Source organism: Labrus bergylta, chromosome 10, assembly GCF_963930695.1.
Source record: "Labrus bergylta chromosome 10, fLabBer1.1, whole genome shotgun sequence".
Taxonomy (NCBI): domain Eukaryota; kingdom Metazoa; phylum Chordata; class Actinopteri; order Labriformes; family Labridae; genus Labrus; species Labrus bergylta.
In genome coordinates, this window is record NC_089204.1 from 14,272,465 (window position 1) to 14,298,604 (window position 26,140).

Genomic DNA, 26,140 nt, shown 5'->3' on the forward strand with positions numbered 1-26,140 from the left:
ATATATAATGCACTTTATATTAAGGTCACAATATTCACTATTAAGGAGTTGCTTATTAGCATGCCAATAATAAACTTTTTGACTGCTATATTAGTCATTAATAAGCGCTTATTAGTTCCCTATTCTACCCAAATATAGTCTGTAGCTAATAGGCCATTACCTAAGAGATGAACCTCAATACCCTCCTAATTACTGCTCATTGATAGTAAGTTAGGAAGTTGTTGAATATGAAATATGATCTTAATATGCTTTGCTTAGAAGTAAGCTTAAAGGCTTTATATGCGATTTTTCACACTTAAAATAACTGAAAACAACTCTGTGAGTCATGACTGTCTACAATGGGTGTAACACCCGAGTCCCACTGTCTGTGATGTTTTCCGAGTTTTCCGAGTCATATTTTCTGTTTGTTGACATCGCCGGCCCGACGGATGACTCCTCCCCTCGTGTATAAAAGTTGTTTAATTGAGGGACTAGAGAAAAGAAGAATAACATACTGTACTCACTGCTTAACTGCGTTTCTAGATCACGCTTATTTCGGGTAAATGTACATGCAGTGTGAAGATACGAGCATAATAAAGATCGCTAGCATTAGCATGCTAACCCACAATGCACCGCGAGTTGTTTTGGTTTCATGCTGGTGCTCAAGGGCGACATCTGCATATAAAGCTTTTGTCGGTTAACATTTGATGTATTGCTGGGATTGCATGTTGTGAATTTGTTCGATCTCTTTTGCTCTCCACATGGACTGTTTTTCTTGCACACAACCAAAACCCACCCAATCTTGATTCTTTAATATTATTTGAACTATGACCGTAAAACAGAACACTTCCACTCTAAAATAATGATCTAAAGACTAAATCAGAACGCTGTAATCAGGCCAATGGTGACCCAGTTAAACTGTAAATGATGATGGATTAAAGCTGCTTTGAGGAACCTTTGGTAAGTGTCCATTTTGATGACCCCTATGGACGGCAGTAGCTCAGTCTGTAGGGACTTGGGTTGGGAATCGGAGGGTCGCTGGTTAAAGTCCTGGCATGGACCAAGTCCAGAAGTTGGCCTGGTAGTTGGAGAGGTGCCAGTCCACTTCCTGAGCACTGCCAAGGTGCCCTTGAGCAAAGCACCTAGCCCCCCCACCAGCTCAGGAGTGCTCACTGTGGGCAGCCCCCTCACTCTGAGCTCTCTCCATTAGTGCATGTCCATAGGATCCTGTTTGTGCATGTGTGTGTATTTTGGCCTATGTTTGTGTAGCATGTTAACTAGACAGAGTGTAAAAATGAATTTCCCCTCGCAGGATCTATAAATTATTATTATTATAAAAAAGCCATGTGTCTTATCTCTTTGCTTGTCCTGTCCTGTGCATGTGTAGGTAGTGTTTTCTGATGAAAAATGATCCTACTTCTTTCTTCTAACAGTCCGACATCTCCCTCAATGTGAATCATTCCTGTGGAAAATGTCAACAAACGCTGTTTTGCCAGTGGTTACAAGCATAAAAAATTCCAAAATAGTAGTTTCAATCTTTGTTTTTATAGGTGATGAAGATGCGTAAATATTCATTACAGTCTGCTTCTTAACCAGCTAAAAACTCCTCGCAGGGTCAAAATTAGACAATTTAGTTTTTCTCTTCTAAGTGCTGCTCACTTTGTAAAACCTGAAGTATCATCTGACAGCTTGTTTACCACCCAATCAACGTCTCTTTAACACTGCCAGTTTATTTTCAAATTAGCTTGATGACTACAGTGTTATAATTGCTGATGGTTTAAACACTCAAACTGAGTGCAGCTTGTTGCAGTCGCTCTTATATCGGTTAATATCTGCAATCTAAAGGCGGTAAAATAAAGTGAAACAACTACTTTTTCAGAGTTTGATAGTAAAGAGACAAAACAGATACTGTCATTGTTATTAAGACTTGCTTTCATATGACAATCATTACACAGGTAACCTTTCTTGACCTTATTGGCCAATGCAGTTAGCTGGGGTCATTGTATTGAAATGTATCGATGGTAGTTTCAATATGCCTTGCAATTAGTGTCGGACATGACTGCAGGCCAATAGGTCGTACAGGTACATGGATTTATGTTCGTGCTCTGCTGATGCATTTGTCACAAAATAGAGGAGGCAGCTTGAAGCCATTCAGCATGTGTTTGAAGCATGAACATACTCTAAAAAAGAGGTTGACATAAGAATGGCATTGCTTTTTTTCTTTCTGGCTACTCTTAACGATAAAGCTTGAAGAAGAGGACTTTTTATTTGGGGGTTAAGGTTAGGGTTAGGGTTAAGCTGCAGAGACAAAAAGGACCTGCCATTGATTATATGTCGTCTTTGTTAACTGTAATTACAGCAGTATTAAATTATAATCACAGTGCTGGTGTAACATTTCAGTGTTATTCACATTGAGATAACATTGTACAGCACCTTCACTCTCATGCATGCACCATTTGAAGTAGATATGGAAACGTCTTTCACTTTATAGAAGGATTGGGATGGATTTATTTAGCATGTATTATATGTGATTAATAAATCAACATTCACTGATATTTCTTGTCATGTTCCTTTAAAGTCTTAGAAAAGGGACTTAACATGATTCATGTTGCTCATGCTGCCAGCTTTCTCTGCCAGCTCCTCCAATAGAAGTAAGTCGTCTTACACTGCTAGTGTAAAGTTGACACTCAATATATGTGTTTGTGTGTGTGTGTGTGTGTGTGTGTGTGTGTGTGTGTGTGTGTGTGTGTGTGTGTGTGTGTGTGTGCATGTGTAGTGTGTGTTAAGTCTATGAATTTTAGGCTTTTGTGTGGGGATGACAGTTTGGGAGCTTAGAGAGAGGAGGAGGAGACGAAAGAACACGAGTACAGACAGAGAAGGAGGAGAGGGGGGAAGGAGGTGGAGAGGGAAGGAGAAGATTCATGACATCAGTTTATTTCCTTCCTTTATTCCTTTTTTATGTTCCTCTCACCCTGTGACACACACACACACACTCACACACACACACACACACACACTTATACTCCCAGTCAGTCAGTCAGTCCCAGCAGACACTCTCCAGAGGAGATAAGGCTGAAAGACAGACAGGGGTCACACTGTATTAGCTAGCCACAGGGACCGTTGTGAGTGTGTGTGAAGAATATTATACTCTAGAACAAACATTGCACAACCCAGTTTAAGAAAGTCAAAAACAAGCAGAACATGTTTTCTTGAACCCTAATATTAATGTCAGTTGGATGCATTGTACCAACGATTGTTCCATGATTGACCCTTCAGACGTTGCATCGTTAGAGACATGACACAGCTCTGGACCTTTCCCTTGGTTAATCAGTGATAGGCTATTGAATTATTTATAAATGGATATATGAGTAATTTTATCATGGGTGCTGTTTTGGAATTAAACATCTATACCACTCTTCTACCTCCGGTTTCAGACTGGAGACATGGCAGCTTAGTGGCGGCTGCGTACGCATTCCAGCGTACATGTTCTCAAGTCAGAGCTTTCACACTTCTGACATTAGCAGCGCAGCTCACGCATGTGTGTGGTGCTTCTCGCACACATGTGATGCATCTTAAACTCACACTAAATACAATAGAAGGCTTGCACTTGGTTTAACCATGAGCCACGTTTAGTTCTTAGAAAGAATGGACAATAAAATGATTGTATGATACCCATATGAGCAATATTTGCAGTATACATCTACATCGAGAAGATGAACATGGAATATGTGAAAGGCAAGAAAACCAAAGTGTGGTAACGCTTCCGGTTTGATTTTCAAAGTAAAGGCCCGTTCTAGCATTTCTGTGAAGAAAGTGCCTTGGCTCATACAAAATGCTTTTATTCTGAAGCTGGTCCAGGACAGTTGTCTGTTATTAAATCAAGTTACCCTCAAGAAAACTTACTGGGTTCCCAAATTAACGTTTTTGAAATAAAACATATTCATGAAACTCAAAGGCTTTAAGTCCATTGTGTAAAAAAAATAATTACTTGAGGTTAAGAGTGATATTTCTCTGTCCCTTTCTCCCTCTGCTCGAAGAATTGTAGCCCTGCACTTAATCTTAGTACCTAAACTAAGTTGATTTTTTTCTGATAAACCCAGCTACCGAAACTTTTATATAGACACTTGAAACCACTAAGTATTTGGCACACAACCTAGTAAGGTGAATAGTTAATAATATGTTTTCTTTATCAACATCTATTTATTATAGCACACACGTATTTCCTGTAAAGACTAAATCTTTATTTTTATGAAACATACACATTACCAAAACTTATATGAAAAAATATATAGTTTACAGACTTTATAGAAGTTTCCAAAGTCAGTGGAACGGCCCGCCTGAGGACTTGAGAGGGGCCCCAACACTAAACACATTTAAAAGTAGATTAAAAACCTTTCTGGAGTATGTGGGCCTAGAGATTAGGTCACATCCACGGAGGCTATAGTCCTCCAAGCGGTGGTCCGAGTTCAAGTCTGACCTGCAGCTCTTTTCCTGCATGTCATTCTCCACTCTCTCTCCAGATTTTCTTCTTTATATACCGTCATAGCTAAATAAATGCAAAAGCCCCACAAATGAAAAAAAATCTTTAAAACCTTTTTTCATCAGTTGTTGGCTTAACTTTTAACGTGTTTATGCACATGCATGGTGTTGTGCTTATCTGGACACTTTATATTCATATGTGCAGGAGTGTGGGTGAATGTACGCATTTTTTAGGCATGTATGTATGAGCTCTGAATCTTTTATGACCCTTTTCTCTGTGTGCACTTCATGATAGTGTTGTTTCTTCGGTTTAAGTGAAACACATTGTGTTGCCCTGTGTATCAAATATGCTCCAGTATATAAATATAGTTTGACTTGACTAGACTTATTTTAGGGAAAACTTATAAAGAAAGACAGGGCTGATAGCAGCAGGGAGAAACAGGCAATACCTAACCAACAAACAATCTGAGTGAATATCATGACAGCCCGACCCGAAGCGGCAGCCGTCATGCACTGCAGCCAAAACGCATTCAACACACAGCCAGTCTGAAGCAGGCCTAAGATGTTCTGCAGCGGCCTGACATACAAATATAGCATCTTCTTCTTGTAACTGAGAGTTATTCACACACAAAAAAGAAAAAAATAAATAAATACTAGTTTTCACATCCCTCATGCCATACTTTAAACATGTACAGAATACGGTTTAGCTCAGAGTGTGATAGACCTACAGGATTAAAACAGTGACACAGCACCTTCAGCATGTTTTAACAATGGTAGAAGAGGGAATTATTTAAAAACACTGTATATTACTTTGTGTTACATGTATAAGTTACTGAGTCATTTCATCAGTAATGGTATAAATATTGCTATAATTGATATTTACCCAGCCTACACTAAATAAAAACAAATCTGGTAATACACTTTATTTTGATTTTGAATTTACATTGACTTAATAACGGAATGTCAAAAAACTATTTCTCACAAAGCCAATATACTGATAATTTCCACATGTTTAGCTGTATATTGTATTCAAATCATTCAGTAACAGTATCACATTCAGTGCGCAGAGTGTATGGTGATGGCAGGAGAAACATATGAGAATGAAGAATGTATTGTCATCTCCGTTGAAAGGCCTACGTCTTTAATAGTGTACATTATTTATCCTTTCACGATCAGAGTCATAATACTGACAGTAAAGAATAGTGACAGCAGAGTGAGAGTGGTCACTTTTTGCTCTCCTGGTTAGTGGTGCTCTGTGATTTCCCATGGGGACTCTGTCCTTTGCCCGTTCATTTTTAACAGGATTTTTTGCTTCGTCAGCAGGTTTGCAGGGTCAGTGGGGCAGTATGACACTGCACATTTATATCAGACAAAAAGAGAGACAGAAGATAGAAAAGACAATGTGAAGCACTTTTACCACTGACGGAACGTTATATTGACATGTATGTTTTTAAAAGAAGTTACTGATTTAAAATTTGAGGTATTCATTATTTTATTCGCATTTATGTGAAATGCCTCTGAAACAACATTTAGTCCATCATAAAAAACCCTCAATGATTAAAAGAATAACGAAATTGCAATTTGGAGTGTCCTTACCTTCATGTTATTCATATTCTATAGTGACACTGCAATAGTGGCCACTAAGGGTGTTTTTACATTAAGCACAATTGTCTTTGTACCGTGCCCAAGCACGATTGCTCCCCCCTCCCCCACTGGTCTTTAATCCCCTTAGTAACATCATTCAGTGCCCAAGTACACTTGTGTATGTACACAGTCCGATACAGCAGGTGGCAGTATGCACATAGTTGGTTTGCATATCCGCCAAGAAGAAGTAATAACCATGGTAACCACTAGCGGGCTAAGTCGATCCTGCTAACTGTGGATGTTTTTGTTATTTCTGAGATGACAACAACGACCCTCTTTCCACTTTCACATCTAACTTACAGCTCAGAGGACATAACAGGCCTGTGCTGCTCGGATCTGACAGTTTTTGAAGTGACAGGAAGACGAGTTTAGAATTACGTCATATAGCGGTCCACTTCCTTGTTTGAGCACATGCACGTCTCACACGGACCGTACTGCAGTACACGAGTCATGCCAGAGACCACCTCTTCAAGTAGACTCAAGCTTAGTACCCGAGTACGGTATGAGTACAGTACGTTTGTGTTTACAATGATCGAATGAGCCGGCCGACTCTGGTGTCAGGCATACTTGGACTTGGTCTCTAACCTGAAACCACACTAAAACTACAAGGGGCTCTGTCACAGTAACATGTTGTAAGAACCAATTCAAGTGAAGCTCTGGTTATCTTGTATAGTTTTACACTTCTTTTCTAATTAAATGTAGAGGTAGTGAGCAATCACATCTGGACCCTATATATAAAAAGTCTTTTTGAACAAGCGTTCTCCCATTCTCCACTGTTTGGCTCTTTACAGAGAAGTCACACTTCCAGCTGGCACTGAACACTGTCATTTGATTTAAATTGTAGTCGACAAATAAAATCTGATTACATTTGAATGCAAGTCTTGTTGATATTCCAAGCCTTTGAAGCTAAAAAAAAAAAAAAAATAGCATCCTATAATATGCTACCTCATGTCATTAACAACAAGTGTTGCCACATGATAAGAAGACAATCACAGAGGGAAAATGGAAAACAACTTTGGAGTTACATTTCTTTTTGGTTTTTCACATCAGCGTGTTTAGGAATAAGACTAAATCCAGCGTTAGAGTTGTATATCTTCTGAACACCCTTGTGAATTTTTGACTATTCATCCAAAAGGTTATTCAAAAATAGCTAATCAAGCGGCATTTGTTTGCTGTCTCTAAGGTGACTCCCATTCACAAGCACGTACACAGCTGAAAGGTGCTGGTGTTACAGTTGGGAGCATATTTTTGACTTGCTCAAGGACACTATGACATGTTGACATGTGGCATAAGGAGTTTGTGTGTTTGGTGTGATAACTGTGCCACTCATGTTACTCCCCCCCCCTTCCATCTCCCTGTACATGTGTATTTAGCGGATATGTGTATCCATCAAGGTTGCTTGAAAGCTTGAGCTGCGATTCTGTCAGTAATATGTTTATGTGTGTGTGTGTGTGTACTGTGAGAGTGATGATACCATCAGCTTTTTGCCTGTCTCTCTCGCTCTCTTTCTATTTCTCTCTCTCTCTCTCTCTCTCTCTCTCTTTCTCACTCACTCACACACACACACACACACACTGTTTCTTATGTACAAGGCCATAGGTGCCTATAAGTACATGTGCACCTATCTGACTCACACACATACACAGGTCAATTTAAGGATCCATTATTCGTGTGTGTGTGTGTGTGTGTGTGTGTGTGTGTGTGTGTGTGTGTGTGTGTGTGTGTGTGTGTGTGTGTGTGTGTGTGTGTGTAATGACCATGCTATTACAGGGTTCAGCACTGGACAGATTGGTTAGACATGTGATTGATGTGTCTCTTTGTTTACGTGTACATGTAGGTGTGTATATGTGTGTCTCTAATGACAGGCATGAGATAGCTCAAGGTTAACTTGTTTTCAGTTTCTGATGTAAACAAGAACATTACATCCATGATTGGACAGGAAGCAGCGAATGAAGGGGTCCAGTGGTTATAAAATGTCAGTTCAGTGACGTTAGTTTTCATATATGTATTGTACTTTTCCTATTATCTTTTCAATCAGGCTTTCAGCCAGAGGGACAATCGAAACACTGGATAAGAATTTGACATGTTTTTATGGATCTTGATTGAGCCTCGATGCTGAACGCTTTGTTTATTTAAAATGTGAAACCCTTTTTTTCGAATGTGAGTGCTTGTAATAAAAGCATCAAATGAATCTTAAAAGTTTGTTATACAAGATACGTTTTTAAGCTTTTTTCATTTGGCTCTCTCTCCTTAGATTTAGGGAACATTTTAACACAAACTAAAAGGTAAACATCAGGTTACTCCTATTGACTGTATGTTCTATGTTGGGTTTCAAAAAAATATTTAGTTTAAACTGTTCACTATGCAGCTCCCGGGCATTAAAAATGCGAATTGATTAAAGTTAAAAAGAAAAAAAGTACTTTGCAGAATCTCCTCTAAAGGTTGCATTTGTATCACACACCACATGAACAGAGCGCAATGAATAGCTCCCCAAGCAAGAGCTACAGTTTGTGCATCTAATGCTGCTCTACTTCTCTTTTAAACTATGTGCCGGGTGAAGAGGGAAATGTTCGGTGGCTGCTCACTGCTAATCAAAGGCTGATGTATAATTTACATTGGGCCTGTACACAGTTATGCATGACTACAAATTCAGGTTAATTGTAGACGTTAGCAGCAAGCTGAGGATTTTCCCTCAGATGATCTAGCAGAGAAAAGAATGAGTCAATGAATACATCTGTATGTATATTTTTTCTTTGAACAATAATTGCATTTTGAGGTCCTCTGAGGACACGTGTATGTAGATTTTGGATATAAACGAGCCACAACAAAAAAAGGCATGAAATTGCTTTACTTCATCAGGTGTATGTTACATCTTTGTTCTTACTGTGGAATCTTCAATGTTCATATATTGAAGCACGTAGTGATTGTTGCATTTAAAGGTAAAATAAGTGCAGCTTCACAGTGCAATCACTGTGATCCCCAGTGGAGTCCAGGGAAAGATAGATGAAAAAAAACTTCTGATAATTGACTTCATGACTTAAAGATAATCAGATGATGTAATTTGAGTAATTCACAGCACATACTGTATAATGCTGGAACACTACAGTACACATTTTTTTAAATACATAATTTATGTTGATCTATGTTGACAAAATATCACTTTAACATCCAACCAGTCAGTTTGTTGATATCAGGTGTGTGTAACGTAGTAAAGTAGGTTTCTATAGTTTATACATTTATTAACAATGTAGTTTTGTCAAAGCTGATTGGTCTGATAATTTTCTATGAGAAGCACGACCGAGTGAGCTCTTGTCTTGTCTCATTGCTGGAAAAATTACACTCAAGACTGTTTTTAAACCATCAGCTAATTTGGAAGGGCACCTCATTTGTCTTTCTTAAAAGATAAGTTTTCTGAGAAAGAACATGTTGGTCTTGTTAAAAGGAAAGCGTCGTGACACTGAACTGAAGATGTCATTTTAAATTTGGACGTTTGTGACTGTGAACAAAGTATGGTCATGGTAATAACACTAGCTCAGGCTCAGTGTCATAATAATCCACCAATAATTCAAAGTAATGGTTACAGGTGAATTATTATGACACTGAGCCTGAGCTAGTGTTTTGCCAGTGACCTTATTATTTTATAAGACATTGTCATGTTAACAGTGTGTTAGAGTTGATAAAGTAGTTTCTCTGGGGAAAGTGAGCAGCAATCTGCCATTTTAATTCACAAGTGTTGATGTTAGGGATTTCATCTCAAAGTATGATCTACCTTTGTTTAACTGCAATGGAAGACAATTTGTCCTAAGGCGTGTATATAAAAGGTCTGTTTTTCATGTTTCCTGCAATATGTGACAGTTTGAATGGGAGTGTCAGTTAGCTTTAGCAATTCTAAAATATTTCTGTATTGGTGCAATGGTCAGCGCTGTAACCTCACAGTGAGAAGATTCCTGGTTGGAGTTCCCAGACTGGAGTTTGCATGTTCTCCCCGTGCATGCGTGAGTTCTCCACCAGATAGTGTGGCTCAGTTTGAAGAGTTGTCGTCTCTAAATCGGAATGTCAAGGGTACGATCCCCAGCGCCTGCAGCAACATGTCCAATGTGTCCTTGGGCAAGACACTCAACCCCAAATTTGTCCCGCTGCTTCTTCGCCGGCGTATGAATGGGATTAATTACTTCTGATGGTCTCACTACATAGCGACCACTACCATCAGTGTGTGAATGGGTAGGTGTGGCATGCAGTGTAAAAGCGCTTTGAGTGGTCTGAAGACTAGAAAAGTGCTATATAAGCTCAAGTCAATGTACCATTTACTCCGGCCTCCTCTACTGTCCAAAGACATGCTAGTTAGGTTAGCTTGTTGGTGACTCTACATTGATTGTAGGTGTGTGGCTGGTTGTCTGTCTACATATGTCAGCCCTGTGATTGACTGGCCAACAGTCCAGTTCACCGCCTCCTGCCCAATGACAGCTGGAATCGGCTCCAGCCCACTTGCGACCCCGAACTGGAAAAGTGGTATTGAATGGATGGATTGATGACAGCAGTATCTTAAACTAGAAAGAAGCAAATTGCCAATCAGCTCAAGACCTCCTTCCAGCTGGTTTAACTTGAGTAGTAGTAAATAAGTAATAAATAAAAGCAAACAAACAATAAAACACAACAATAGAACAATACAACACACAACAGAGATGATCTTCATTATCATTAGAATCCTTTACAGCTGAATGATTTCTGAGAAAGAAATGATTTTTTTAGCAATGATAATATCTGCATTTTGCTCACTTTGAATTGACCACACCAAAGGAAGCTTCTCCGTATTAACACAAAAACTTCTGCTGCCAAATATAAGTAATTGATCCAGTGACACAATGGATTAACTCGTGCTCCTTAAAGTCCTGTACCTTACTCAGCACATGACGGACTAATATAAGCAATTAAAACACAAGATAATGAGGTATGGGGATAAGAGTGCTTTCATGTGAATTTTGGTGACGTGGATGTGTTGTTCCTCACTGGATCTCCTCTCCCATGAGAGAACACCTGACCAGTTTTGTGTTTTAGCGTTAAGGACTGCTGCTCTCTTGGGGTTGGCTCAATTTGAAAATGCCAGCTGCAGCACCAACAACCATCCAGGGAAAGGTGGGACTCTCAGAGTAATTGAGTAGAATGATTGGCTGCTGACAGGCAGAGTCTCTAAAATACTGACATGCAGATACTACCTCTTTATCTCTTGGAAGTCAATAAAATCAATGCTAAACAAGATACAGCAGTGATTCCCCAGGGAATGAGTGCATTATTTCATCAAAGTTAGAAATGATGTACCATGGGATGTAATGTATGAACACAAATCAGTCATTTGTACACTTGCTATGTTAGTTAACTTAATCTCTTTTTTCAAGTACATTTTCCAACGGACTCTTTGGGCATATTATCGTTTACCTGCAGGTTATACAGTATATATTTAATTTGGCTAAAACATTGTTTATGTCAAGTGTCCATAATAAAGATTTATTCTTTACATGTTCATACTTATATGTAACAACGGTTTGCAGTCCAATTTGTGCCCCATTCAAAGTACCATTCTGTTTGGGTCTAGTGGTTAAGTAAGACATGGAATGCTTTTGATATAACCCTGGTCTCCTTAAAACAACTCACAATATTTTTTTCAACAACACATGTGGGGAAATCCTGGGATTTTGTTTGACGTCTAGCTTTGCATTAAAAGCCTTACCACCAATGGGTTTTTGCAGTTGGTATAACTATCAAAGTTTGAAACTACATCCTTCAGCTGATTTTAAAAGCTTAAACTGGTGGAGGTTTATGTGTCCTGTATCTCCTGAACAATGCCCCGCTGCAGTGCAGAGCATTAGAAATCATACAGGCTCTCAAATTTAGTAAATGTTTCTCTTTCATACTAAAGATAAAGATACACTTTATTCATCCCATATTTGGTTGTTATAATAGCTCAAAAAAAGAGGAGTACAATCAGCTAAAAATAGTAAAAACTTAAAAGCTAACATATTTACAGTAGATATAGTACTAGAAATATACACTATGCAAACGTTCACTTGTGGAAAGACAGAACTGTTATTTACAAAAACACATACAGTGCAGCATCTTGATTGTAATGAACATTATGATACAGTCAGGTAAAACCTCTCACATGGGAGTGTGGTGGTGGTGATAATGTTGAATAATCTGACTGCAGTTGGAATATATGACCTGCTGTAGCCCTCTTTCTTGCAGGGTGGATACAACCAGTTCAATTTAGTATTGCTTTTGCAAAATTTGACATCTATATTGATTGATTTGGTATACAGTCCCAATAGAGTGTGTATTAAGGAGAACGTTGCAAATTACATTGAAAAGGTTTGTGAAACAAAAGCACTTGTGAAATCACACATTTTCCCTTGTGCTTTAAAAGCCGGTGGTTTAAAAACATCAGAAAGAATTGATGGTTACAGGTTGTAGGGGAAAATAAAACATCAAGCAAAATTGTCTGTAGGCATTTATGCAGAACCACACACTCTGAGGTAATGGAATGGTAAATCATTAAAATGCTGCTATTGAGGGTTCGAGTTAGTGATTACATAGCCACAACAATACTGATAACAATTTGGAAAACAGAAGAATAAAATCATTATTTTCTGTAAACAACAGAACATCAGTTGCATATAAAAAGTTTTCGTCTCTTTGTTTTTTAAGGCATTTGTTGTTGAGAATGAACATAAGCCTGTTTGTGTGAGGTGTCAGCGCGTCATGTGAGCGAGAGGCAGAGTGGTAATTACCAGTCCATCTGACTAATAAACTCAGAGCATTAATGCAATCAACCTCAACAGCAATTAATTGAACATCTGCTCTGATCAAATGTGTCTCTGCCATGTTTTGATGATGTATCCACACACAATTATTCCCAAAATCTGATGAGAACAATTAGTCGTCTTGACACGGTGTTGCCGTCTAATTATCAAATATTGCTGATCCGGATCACACCAGTCCAAACCGTTCTCTTCTGCTGTCCTTCACTAATTTTATTCAACAAGACCGTCTGTCTTTTACAGATAATTACATTTGTTTTTGTGGAAATGTTTGTTGTTCAAATATGTTCAAAGATTCATGAACAAGTTTCTTGCTTTGTGTCGCAGTGACACACTGCAGTGAAATGTGTTTTTTTTATACTTTCACTATATTACTGTCATTTCCTTCTTTCTTTACTTTATCTCATTTTCAGTTATTTCTGGATTTCATCTGTACTCATTCTTCCTTTCCCTCTCTTCCTGTCTTGCGCCATCCCTTTTATCTTTTCTTTTCTTAAATTTGTTTTGGACTTTGCATTTTTTCTTCTTTACTTCAATTCTATATGACTCTCTCTTTGTCCTGCATTTCTTTCCTTTATTCTTTCCTTTTTGTCTTTTGTTTGTTTTAGAATTTATTCTTATTCGTATTCTTTTTCAAGTTGGCTCCCTCTCTTTTCACTTGATGTTTTATGCACAAGCTCTTACACTCTAAATTGTATGTTCAGGACCACTATATCTGAATATGTAGACATACAAGTCATTTCACACCTATAAATTAAACTATATACAGTACAGTTGACCTTGTCTCACCCATTTGTGAGGGCACGGCAACCCAATCAACACCATAAATCACTTTTATTCACTGACACTCAAAGCCACAAACGCAGTCTAAGTGACACACAAACACCCATCATAGGGGTACAATGATAGGCATGTGTATCATGACAGGTATGTGTGCTGACAGTATGCCACCTATAGCACCATAAGTCACTGTTTGTGTAGTACAGGTTGATTTAAGTAGCTGGTTTAAATGCTAAGTCCCAACACTCACTCAGCAGCAGTGACAGCTGCTATATAGGCACTGCAGAGAAACTCACATTAATCAAAGGCCAATCATCAGTAATCTGAACTGGACCAACACCAACTGTGAAGGTGTAAGTGGACTAAAGCAATATTAGAATGCAGTCTTTCCAATAACCCCTTATTATTCAGCATTGATTACCTGTTAGAGTTTTAATTCAGATTATTAACCCAAATTTTGGGAAGGCTGAAATGCACCGGTGTAAGAACCACTACACATTTGGTCAATCCAGTATAATTTATATAATGTATTTTTTTTTGTTGGGACTGCGTCACTGAACACCTCATTGGTAAATTTGGATTGAATGTCAATTCAGACTCAAGCATGAATTTAGCTGCTAGCTGTCTGTTCTTCATTTTAAAAAAGCCTGTTTTTACCTACACGTCAGATCACATATATTTAACTTGTTTGGACGGACATGGATGTAAACTGTAATATGATTTTCTGGCAGAGGCAGACTACCTCTTAATCCTATAGAGACTGGAAATATGGATTGGACACTCTTGATAAATGAGAACTAACTGATTGAGGTATCTCATTACAATACTGCAACATACATCATTAACACATCTTGTCATAAATACTACCACTGAGACTTAAAAGGACTTCATCTCCAAGCAGTGTATTTAAAGATCTTTGACATGACTCACCTTCAGATGCAGATGTCCTTGTGTAGAAGTATGAAATGGCATTCATAGTAATATTAAATATATTTTAGAGAATAGATTTTTGAAACTAATCTTTGCATGTCATGTGAAGAGCTTGTAAGGAGAACTCACAGTTGCAAGCACTTAAAATATAGTGCCCCCCCCCTTTGAAAACAAACACACAAACAATTTAGCACATACGTAACTGGCTAATCAACGCTAGATTAGTCATTAACCATTTAGCCCCCAGTCATCCAAGATGTCACTTGTTGTATGAGACTGTGTTCGGAGTAGTTTCCATGCCATAGTTTGTAGTCTTTTTTACCCTGGATTGATATATTGTTATAAACATTACACTGTATTTTCTATGTAAGTCTTTCCACCTGCTGTACATACATTCAGATTCACAGTTGCCCCAGCTTATCAAAAACTCAACATGAAAAGCTTTACAGGGGTTGCTTTTTTCAATGTACAACATGTTCAACTGTCAGGTGTTGCTGATATTTTGTCCATCTTTTGTGTTTGCCTCTGTCAGCCCAGGAGGCAACTGCACCACCCACGGGGAGACGGCATGTTTACTCTTGCTCTGTTTTCTCTCTCTCTGTTTCGAAAGACACCAGCTCAGGTAAACACATGTGGTTGCGCACAAAGAGTAACAAACAGGGGTGTTGTTTGATGAATCATCCTCAGGTTAGCAATGTAACAAGACCCACGTCTGGTGAGAGAGGAAACATGGATGATAAATAAAAGCTGGGGGAAGACGGAGCCCAGGAATTGGAAGAGATTGAGAGAAAACCAATTTGGGCAATGTCAACCATTTCATCTGCAGTTAATGTGAACTGGCTAATTACAAATTTGCATTTCCATCCAAACAGATTGATTGCGGCAACAGATTAGAAAACAGCATAAAGGGCTGGAGATGAGAGTGTAAGATGTAAACACAGGAAAAGGCCGATTGAGAGTCTGAGGGAGAGAGTGGAGAATGAGATGAGAAGAGCAGGGATGTTGTTACAGTTATCAGGGCCATGATGTGAATGATAATGAGGCAGGGACAGTCGCTGTCAAACTACTGCTGCACCAGGTTTAGTTGATGCTTTTACAATATGCTAGTGTACTGTTCTTCTAGGGATCCTGAGGTAAATGACGAAAAAATACAACATTTTAGTGAAAGTAACTGATTTGATACAAATTAAACAACTGATAAAATGAATAAAGCAAAAACTTGTCTATCACCGGTAAGTGAGCATGCGTCCTTGTGCATCCTTTTCTTTGGACTGAAATATAAAAGGGGTGTTGAGAGTCATATACTGCTTCCAGTAAATACTGTTTTTTGTTTAATCTCTGTTAAAGAGTCGTGTTATTGTTATCTTTTAAAATATGGTTTTGTTGCCCACTTTAAGCCAGACAAAGCTCGTGAAGATATGCACACAGCACACCTAGCTTGTTTAACCAACATTTTTTCCTGGGTTGGAGCACATGATAACATTAAAGCATAGCATTTTTTACATTCAAAGAGAGTTTTTACAGGTCCTACAAAATAAGAAATGCCATTATGACCATTATCTTTCAGTGTTCAGGCACTTTACATTTCAGAACGGCTCCTAACTGACCCTCGGTCAGTCTCAGCCATTCAAAGTCCTCCAGGGATGGTAGCTGAGGCCAGAGCCTGTTATTGTGGATTAACTGGCTGGCTTTAAAGCAACATCTTGTTCTAGTCTTTCTGAATTTGTTCAAGACTTACTAATAGATATTTGGTTTAACATGGATTTTGATGATTCAGTCTACAGATAGATTTGGTCATTGCATTTGATTCTTGATTTTTTTATTTGATACACGGGTCTACACTGTTATTTATAGGGACATGCTTCTCACACACATGGGCCCAAATCACACTCATGCACAAACAGGACCTGTGGACATCAGAGTAGAGATGTCAGAGTGGGGCTGCTACACACTACTACGCAGGGAGCGCACCAGAGCGGTTGGGGGTTTGGTGCCTTGCTCAAGGGCACCTCGGCAGTGCTCAGGAAGTGCCCTGGCACCTCTCCAGCTACCAGACCAACTTCCATATTATGGTCTGCATCTGGACTTGAACGGGCGACCCTCCGGTTCCCAACAAAAGTCCCTATGGACTGAGCCACCTGCCACCTACTGCCACCTCCATTTGGTTATTATTTCCAATCAATTATGTCAACAACAAAGTTGATTCAGGTATCCCTTATGGGTATCTGCTAGTTTCCCTGTTTGAGCGGCTTTACATGGAAAATAATTATTTCCCAACCAGACATAATGATACTTTTGTGCATACTTTAATCAACTACCCCCTCCTTTTTAATAAATTCAATTGTATTACTAGGTTAATAAAAGCATGTATCAAGATTTGCCACCTCTATCTAAGACTAAGAAACTGCCAGTGGAAAAATATGTCTTCTAACATCTTATAGAGATCCAATAATTCTTTGCAGTATTGGCTCATCCTTGTAGTTACAGTGATGTTCTCCACAGCTGTTTGCAGATTAAATGGCCAGGTTTTTGTGTGTTTCCAAAGGTCATTCTGCAGTGTCTTTACTTGCCAACCCGCTAAAGGAGTATACAATCACAGCTTATATAAACTACTCCCAATAAGACGACCAACTAGAGGATTGTGATTCTACAATGTTAAGGTCTAGGCAGCCTACCTCAGTCTGTCCTGTCCTGTTTTTTAGCTTAAAGCTACTGTGAGGAGTTTTTTTAGCCAGTTATGAAACAGTCTGAAATAAATAGTGATGACTCAAAACCATCAGTATGAAGATTGACTATTTCTATATAGTTATTTTTAATGTCTAAAAAACGCTGCCGCAGGGTAGGTGTCAGACGAAGCCTTTTACAGTACACTGACAGAACAGCATATCTTTTTACATTTTCCACTGTAAGGATTCTTGATGAGTGGTACATTTTACCGTAAAAAAAAACGAAAAAACAAAAAACAGGATAAGATTTTTATTAAAAAAGATCAACAAAGAGACAAAGATGTATGTATGCATTGTTCACAGTGGGCCAAAGGTCCACACAAACCAAACAATCCTTAATTGATCTTTAATGTTGACTCTTTCACCTCAAATGATGAATAAAAAAGAGTGTTTTAATACTATTTTAATGTGAAATACTTTCCCCAAAAACATTAGGGCTATGTTTTCATCTGTCAGTGACTCTTGTTAGCATATCAAATTGTGGCTTTAAAATAATGCTCAAAACCACTGTGTAAAACCACACACACACACACAAACACAAACACAAACACTTAAACAAACGTCGACTAGCAACACAGAAGAGTCAAGTGGAAATCTTTGCCATCGGCTACAAACAATAAGAAACTGATTAGCATTCAGCACCCTGAACACAACGCAGCTCTCAATCTGCCTTATTCCCTGCTTCACTCACTCTCTCTCTCTCTCTCTCTCTCTCTCTCTCTCTCTCTCTCTCTCTCTCTCTCTGTTCTATTTGTTTTTTACCCCCTTCTCCCTCTTTCTGCTTTCTGTTGAGCTCATGATACTAGGATGGTGGATCAGTGTGTCTGTGCTCGTATACGTACGATGATGACTGAAATAGAACATAATGAGGTACAGTTACTACTTTGCTGATATGACAGCACGCGGCAGGCAACATCTCTCCCTCCGTCCCTCCCTCGCTCTCTCCCGCCTCATCCGTCTGTCCTTTCTTTCTGCTGTAAACAGATGTAGAGTACAACATTGTAACCACAATCCCCCTGGGCCCTTTGGGAGCCTCTCACTCATGAAATCTATCTCTCCCCCCTCTTCTCCTCTCTTCTTGTCAGCCTCCCTTCCTCTGTTGGGCCACAGCGGGCCGGTTGTGGCTCAGTTGTAATTACGGAGCCGAATGATTTGGCTTGTAGTGCCATTGATGGGTTTGTTGCCGCTCTTGTTTTCGGTCCGATCTGAGGGAATTTTCTTGAGTAGGACACGCCGCGTCATGGCCCGCTCTGTAGCATTCAATCCAAACATGAATCAATAACTAGTTTAGTCCAAATTATGAACAGACACAGAGTGCAAAACTTGAGAATGCTGTTTTACACTTTACTGCACGAGTGAGTTGTTATTAATGATGTGCTAAGTGATTTAAAGCCCCTGCTTTCAAACACAATCAGTAGTCAGTTTCAACCTGATGCAAAAAGTCTGTCTCTCAAAGGTTATTTAAGGACATGTTTTTAATTTACACCAATTCAAGTAGGATGACTGATACACCAGTTAGCTTTGAAAATGATTTGCACCTGATTTCATGTCTGGATTTTGGCAGTTTTCACTGAGGTGGGCAGAGAAATGGGGGGAAACTCAAACAATCCAATCTACATGGCTTCTACGTTTTGCTTTTGTTTCATGGTCTTCCAATGTCTCATACGCTGTGTATGACTAAAGCCCAATTCACTTATACTCCGTGTGCGCCGCGGTCCGTTGTGCTTCCACTCTAGTCAATCATTGTGTTCACACAGGGCTCGCTGCGGTCCGTCTCCGGCGCGAGCCACCGACGGCACTGCGCTCTGCTCCGTTTCAAATACGCAGCGAGTCTATTTTCGACAACAATTCATCCTCAGAAAGACAAAGCAACATGTTGTTTGCATGTTTTTCTCTTTATTCCTGCGGGATCTTGTAGTTCTCCTGTGATGTGTCATGGGTGCGCTCCGCTGCGCTGACGTCGCAGAAACGGATCCAGTGTGAATGGGCGCGAGCCGTCCGACGGAGCAAAACCATGAATTGCAGGTTAGGGTACTTCAATTGTGTCTGACAACATGCACTGATAAAATCGGATTTGGGGCAAGTCAGGCAACCAAACAATCCCATATTGCCTGTGTACGGACAACAATGTTCTATCGTATGAGCTCCATAGAATGGAACATTAGAAAAACAGATGAGGTTTACAGCAGGGGGAACTCTCTGGACCACTCAGGCTTGAGGGTATGGGTGGTGGAAGCGACCAAGATCTTAAGTAAGCAAGTCAATTTTATTTAGCACTTTTCGCTGACATAAGTCACATAGTGCTTAACTTATATTTATAATAGGCCTACACATACATAAAATAATGAAAAAGGTGGTGAAATGAGCCATGTAATAAAAAAAAATGTATTCATACTGAAAATGCAACAACAGGATAAGATAAACAGTAGAATGAAATACACAGACAATTCACAGTTAATAGACCATATGAACACAATAAGATGAATGCCTACCTAAACAGACATGTTTTTAACATTTTTTGAAAGACTCAATCTAAGAGGTCCCCTGGCACTGAAGAGTCATAAAGCATGCATCTTAAAATCCCCGTAAACTCTCGAACACAACTGTCAGGTCTTTACAGTCTCTTGGTAAACATAAATTCAGACACAGGGCAGCAACTTGGTGTAAAGTTGCAAACAGCACAGCAGGGGGCTGATAACCAAAAGAAGAAAAAAACCTTCTACTGCAATATCCATTTAGAAAGAGACCACATATTGTCACTATGGCTTAGTGCATCTTTGCATGTGCCTAAGTTTATTTTTGGATTTATCAAAATGTCATTTTCTGCGTTTGACTTCTCTATCATAAAGGTGTATCATAAAGAGATCAACAACAAAACAAAGCGTTTTCGAGTCTTGAATAGTGAGGTTGGAAAAGCTCTGTGATGATACTGTTGTAGTAGTAACAGAAGTTGAGACTGATTTGATTTTGGTTTCCATCCTGCTTGAAATTTTCACAAGAGAATGACATCAAATAGACAATTCCCTGAAAACCACAGATAAATGATGCTATTTTTCACCTATTCTTAAGACTGAAAAACCTTTACAGTTTGTGCTATCTGCACACTTGTATATTGTTACATGAAGAGCACAATGGATATGCCATTGGCAAAATTAACCCTGTTCGTGAATCAATTTTAAAACCTGAGAAACTTTGCCTTAATGTTACCATCCAATTACAAAAACATATCCTTACAGAGGTTAACCTACATCTGTCCTTCATCTTTACCTTATAAGGAAATAAACTGTAGCCTGGCATCACTTATTTACAAATGTGAGTAGTCTTCAATCTCTCCCTTTTTTTCCGGTTTCCTTCTGTTGTTACATTTTTCTAGACACAAAACCAATCACAGCAAAGAAACAGAATAAAGCTGTACTGCTAAGCTAGTCAGTTGCAATATCCAAACCATATGGATTGTACTTCAACACAATGCACAGAAGAAGTGCACAACATGATGAAGTATAAACACTTTTTTTTCCATCCACTAGGTTCACTGATGATCAGCTGTCAAATCACAGCAGGCAGCCAATTAGTGGAAAGTGATTTTAGGCTATATCCAATTTTTTTTCACTGAAGTGTCACGACTCATCTCTTCCCTTGTTATGACACTTTCTTTGTTCCTGTCTGCATGTCTTCCTCTGTTGAAACAAAGCATTAGAGAGTAAACCAGAGTGGCTTGGTTCATGATTGGTTTTGGATTGTTATCTCAATGAATATTAACTGGGATTAAACGGATTAAATATGTTTTGCCTCCCAGACTGAGCTTATCTGCCACAGTAGCATTACTCATCTGTCAATGATGGACCTTCTATCCATATATCTGACTGTCTTATCAGCCTGTTGCTCTGCCTGTCTATGTAAACCAATGTCTCTGCTGCCCTGCTTGTCATTTCAAAGGGACGACTTCAAGTAGCACTGTGTCCAGAGTGTGTGTGTGTGTGTGTGTGTGTGTGTGTGTGTGTGTGTGTGTGTGTGTGTGTGTGTGTGTGTGTGTGTGTGTGTGTGTGTGTGTGTGTGCGTGTGCGTGTGCGTGTGCGTGTGTGTTTCTGTTTGTCTTAACAAGCTCAGAGAGGTTGATGTACGACCGGCCAGCTCCCATTCGTTCCCTGCTTGATCATTTTGATGGATTGTTGGTCCAAATGTATGTGTGTCTGTAAGTGTGTAAGTGTGTGTGTGTGTCTGTGTCCCATACTATAGATTGAGAGATATATGGGTGTTTTTTTTTTTGTGGTGAATGCCCAGTGGTCAAACTTAAACAGAACCTGAAAAAGCTTATATGTGAGTGTGTGTTAAAAAGCTAGTGCTACTAGCACCACAGCAACCGTCAAATTAGACTGCAAAATGTCAGAGAGACCTCATCTCTGTATTAAACTGCAGTCTACCGCTGCATATGCTGTGAATGTAATGAACAGTCCCATCATGCCCCTGCATATGCTTGTATTACATTGTTCTTGATGTCAGCATTCTCTCCGCAGCATGATTGAATCTTGTTTGTTGCCTGCAGTATATGCAAAGCAGGCGTCTAGGTTGGGAAGTCTGGGTTGATAGTCAACAAAAAATATGGCTGTCACCTTACAGCCTGGCTTTCTTTTCCTTTCTTTTTTGTCCTTTGGGTTTTCTTAAAGAGGGATTCCCAGTTGTTTTCTGTCCATGCTCTCATAATGAGGCCCAAAAAATTATGATGCAAGTTATTCATTTTTTATTTTAATACAAACAGTATCAGATTTTGGATATTGTTGTTTTGTTGTTGTTGTGGAGACGTCTAAATGTGTGTAGGATTTTGTACCGCATCGCATCGCATCGTACTGTAGCGTATCATATCATAACATGAAGAGCTCAAAAAGATCCAAAAACACTTGTAGTATGAAGATCAACTTCATTTACTTTATAAAGTAAATAAAGTTGTTGCTGGAGCCTTTTGACCTCATTGAACCATTTACTCTCACTGCACTGTGGTAGTCGGGGAAGTTGTGCGAGAAAACCCTACACTGCTACTATGCTTCATCATTCATTGTGGTGCACTGCATCACGTCACAATGCAATGCAACATAATGCACATGAGGTATTGTATGGTTTACAATTGTTGCCTATGGAAATGTTATTCATATTTGTGTGTTTGATATATATATAAATATATATATACACAGTACATAGTTCTAAATGAATCTATGGTGACTCAATGTAAACGTCACTCAGCCATGACTAAGCTCGCTAACAGGTCATCATACTATAGGCTAGTGTCGTAGAGCTTGAAATCGGTCTTGGTCGCTTTTTGAAGGACTTGTCTCGGAATCAACAGTTTTTTTTACTCAGTCTACACTCTAAAAAAATATACCCTGGATGAACTTGCAATTTGCATGGCTCATTTTTAAGTAGATCCAACTCTGGTGTTTTTGACTAAATCCTTTAAGGTCTTTATTGTCAAACTAACCAAATTGGTTGAGTACAACCAACATCATTAGTTTTGACCTCTCCAAGCTTAATTAAGTTGAACTAACTTAATTTTTATTAAAAAGTTGTAGTCATATTAAGTTGTTAATTCCTTTCATTTAAGTTGTTCTAACTTGTTTATTTTTACTTTGATCAAACTTAATACAATTAAGGTGCATTGCATTTTTTAATTAACTAAATTCACTTAAGTCAGATCAAAAAACACATTTATTATAAAAGCATATACACAATAGCATACCAAAAGCACACTTTAAAGACAATCACCATAGCCTTCATATTTTTTGCAGGAAAGCAGTCTATTGTTTTAAGAACATTACCTTTAGGCTTGCTTTCAGACCATCTAGTTTTAAAAATATCTGTTGAAATACCTCAAGCGTTCTGATCAGTTCTTGTGGGTATCTGAGGTTGAGTTGTATACCAGACCCATCAGCAAAGCACAGCTCTTGGTTCATCCAGGTCTTCAAGGCTACGTTCCTTCACTATCTTTATGCTGGCTGGATCAGACATTATGGCTCCTCTGGTAACAACAATCTCCATCAGTATCCTTCACTTCAGAATCCTGGCATAAGGACGTCAGAATCGACATGTCAGTTTTTTTTTTAAATTCATCATGATTTAAAACAAAAGTTACACAAGTAGTGTTTCTAAACTTTAATGTCTGAATTGACCTACCATGTTTTCCTTGAAGACCTTCCCCCAGAGATAAACCACCAGGCAGTGGATTGCCATCATTAGAAGGGGAAAAAAATGTCTTAAAACTGGTTTTCAACAACAATGTACAACACAGTACATAGCAGGGTGGAGAGGACTGAGTGTTGACCAGTCTGTAGTTTATAGATTTATCATGTACAACTAAAATTGATTCAGAAACATATCATTTTCAAGACATATCTATTAGTTTTTGAATTATAAAACTTAAAGTAATCCGTCAAATTTTTAAAGTATTAGACAAATATTTCAAAATATTTAACACAAAAATACCTTTACCATTCCGTCTTGAACATGTCATCGACTTTAACCCAAAAACACCATAACCTACATTTGTCACAGGTTAAACTACACATGAATGCCAAACAGCCCAGCCACACGACCTAATGCAAACTTTAAATTCTGAGCAAATTCACACGCGACCGCTTAGAAATGACGCACGTAGTTGAAAAAGAGTAGGCAATTAAGATATACTAACTTAATATCTACAGATGTTAATTGGATGCAGAAAAATGTGTTTGAAATCAATGTAATAATAAGTTAAGACAATGTTCTTTCATTTTGAGTTTGTCAAAAACTCCGTATAAGAATGTGGTGAATTTACTAAATCTAGTACAAGTAACAAACTTATTATTTTATGTTGAAAAACATATTCATTGTAAGTGTATTTTACTAACCCCATGAATCATTTCTTAAAGTGTATAGTCTCAGTCTCCAGATTTTAAATCAAGGCTGGTCAAGACCGCCACTGATTGGCTATTTTTCCACGTAATTACTGTGATTAGAAGGAAAAGAGACCCTTTCTAAAACAACAAAAGAAATGTGAATGTATTCATGATTAGACTTTTTATCCCCCGGTTATGGCCACAATCTTTCTGTGTTACGGTCTAAGTGAGTGACACGCTCGCTGCACACAAGATGATGATTTTTCTTTGATATTTATGGTCCTGGTCTTGTCTCAATCTCAGAGCACTCTGGTCTCAGTTAGTGTGGTCTTGACTACAACACTACTATACTGTACAGCCTTGTGTAGCTTGGAGCAGCGAAATAGTTAATCAAAATACAGATGTACTGAAGAAGACATGAACATCTTTTTTGAAAATATCTGGAAGGGCCAATGTTTGTGGATAGATTTGACAAACCCAACTGAACAAACTCACTTGGCAAACTCTCGTAGGTTTTGCAGAAGTTTGGTGTTTTCCTCAGAGTCATTTTGACAAGCATGGAAAAATGAATCAGTCCAAATTCTGACAGAGAGAGAAAGAAATAGAGAGAGAAGACAATCCAAGCATCTACAGGACTGTTTGACAGTCTTAGAGCAAACACATGATGAGGCTGTGGCGATGAAATTTCTAACCTTTGTGATTATGCTTCTGTTTTTTGAGATGCCAGTTTCTTCTTGATGAGATTTTTGCTGTGTTTGAACTGCTTGTAATGAGTTTTACACCTGCAGTGGTGAAGGTTTCAGGTGATAATGAGGTCTTTACCTGCCATGTCCCCTTTGGTTTTCACTCTTTAAAATTAGGTTTCAAAAACAAACACAGCTTGCATTTAAACCTCTAAGATGTTGTTCAAAGATGTGGACACATCCTAACCTTAAATGGTAGACGAAGTGTAATGAAATTCAAATACCAACAGTTTTAAGGGATGATGGCTTACAAGTATAATGCAAACAGTTTTCCATTATAAATTCTAAAGGCACTGAGATATATGATACACTTTTTATCGAGCTGTGTACACATTGTATGCCAAATGTTTGAAACGATGTTCACAACAAAATGCTGACTCAAAGTTCAAACGAGGTCTGAGTAACACTAACCGGTGTTGTTTTGCTATGTTTTAACCACAGCCAGCACCTACAACACATGACATCAGGAAGCGCATATTAAGACGTAGAAGAGCTTGTCTTATTTAGCTACCCTCCTTTGAGATTTTTCTGACTTTAATGAGCGATATAAGAAGATACATGTGATCTCTTTTAGAGTTATTCATAAGAATACAAATTTGGCTTTTTATGAGTAATGGTAATGGTATGAGTGTAGAGTGAAAGCTTGTGACTACTGTAAACATTTTAAATAGACAATATCCTCATCTTGGATGAATGAAATGAAAAGTGGGTACTGCCAGTGCTGATAAGGACATAGATAAGGACTAAAAGCATTCAGCAGCTTAATAAGCTCTGATTATACTGAACACTCTTGGCACTCTGCACTTTACTGAAGTTTGCTGCTGCTTGACATCCCTTTCATGTGATCATGCGATGCTTTGATGATGTATTTTAGTGATGTATTTATTGGTGCAAGACAATTTCCCCTAATGGCGATAAAGGTTCCCTTCATTCATTCATTCATTCATTCATTCATTCATAGAGAAATGCACATTTTTCACACAAGTAAGGACAGCACATCACTTAGATATACTGAATGTTGCATTTCAAATCTACATGGTGAAATTATTTTGAGTTGAGATGTTGATCGTGATCACAAAAAGCCCCAGCGGATGATCCTGAAAACTTTAAACACTTTTTGATTTACATAAAAAACACACTAAATACTACTTATTTAATAAATCAATAATATATGTAAGCTGGTT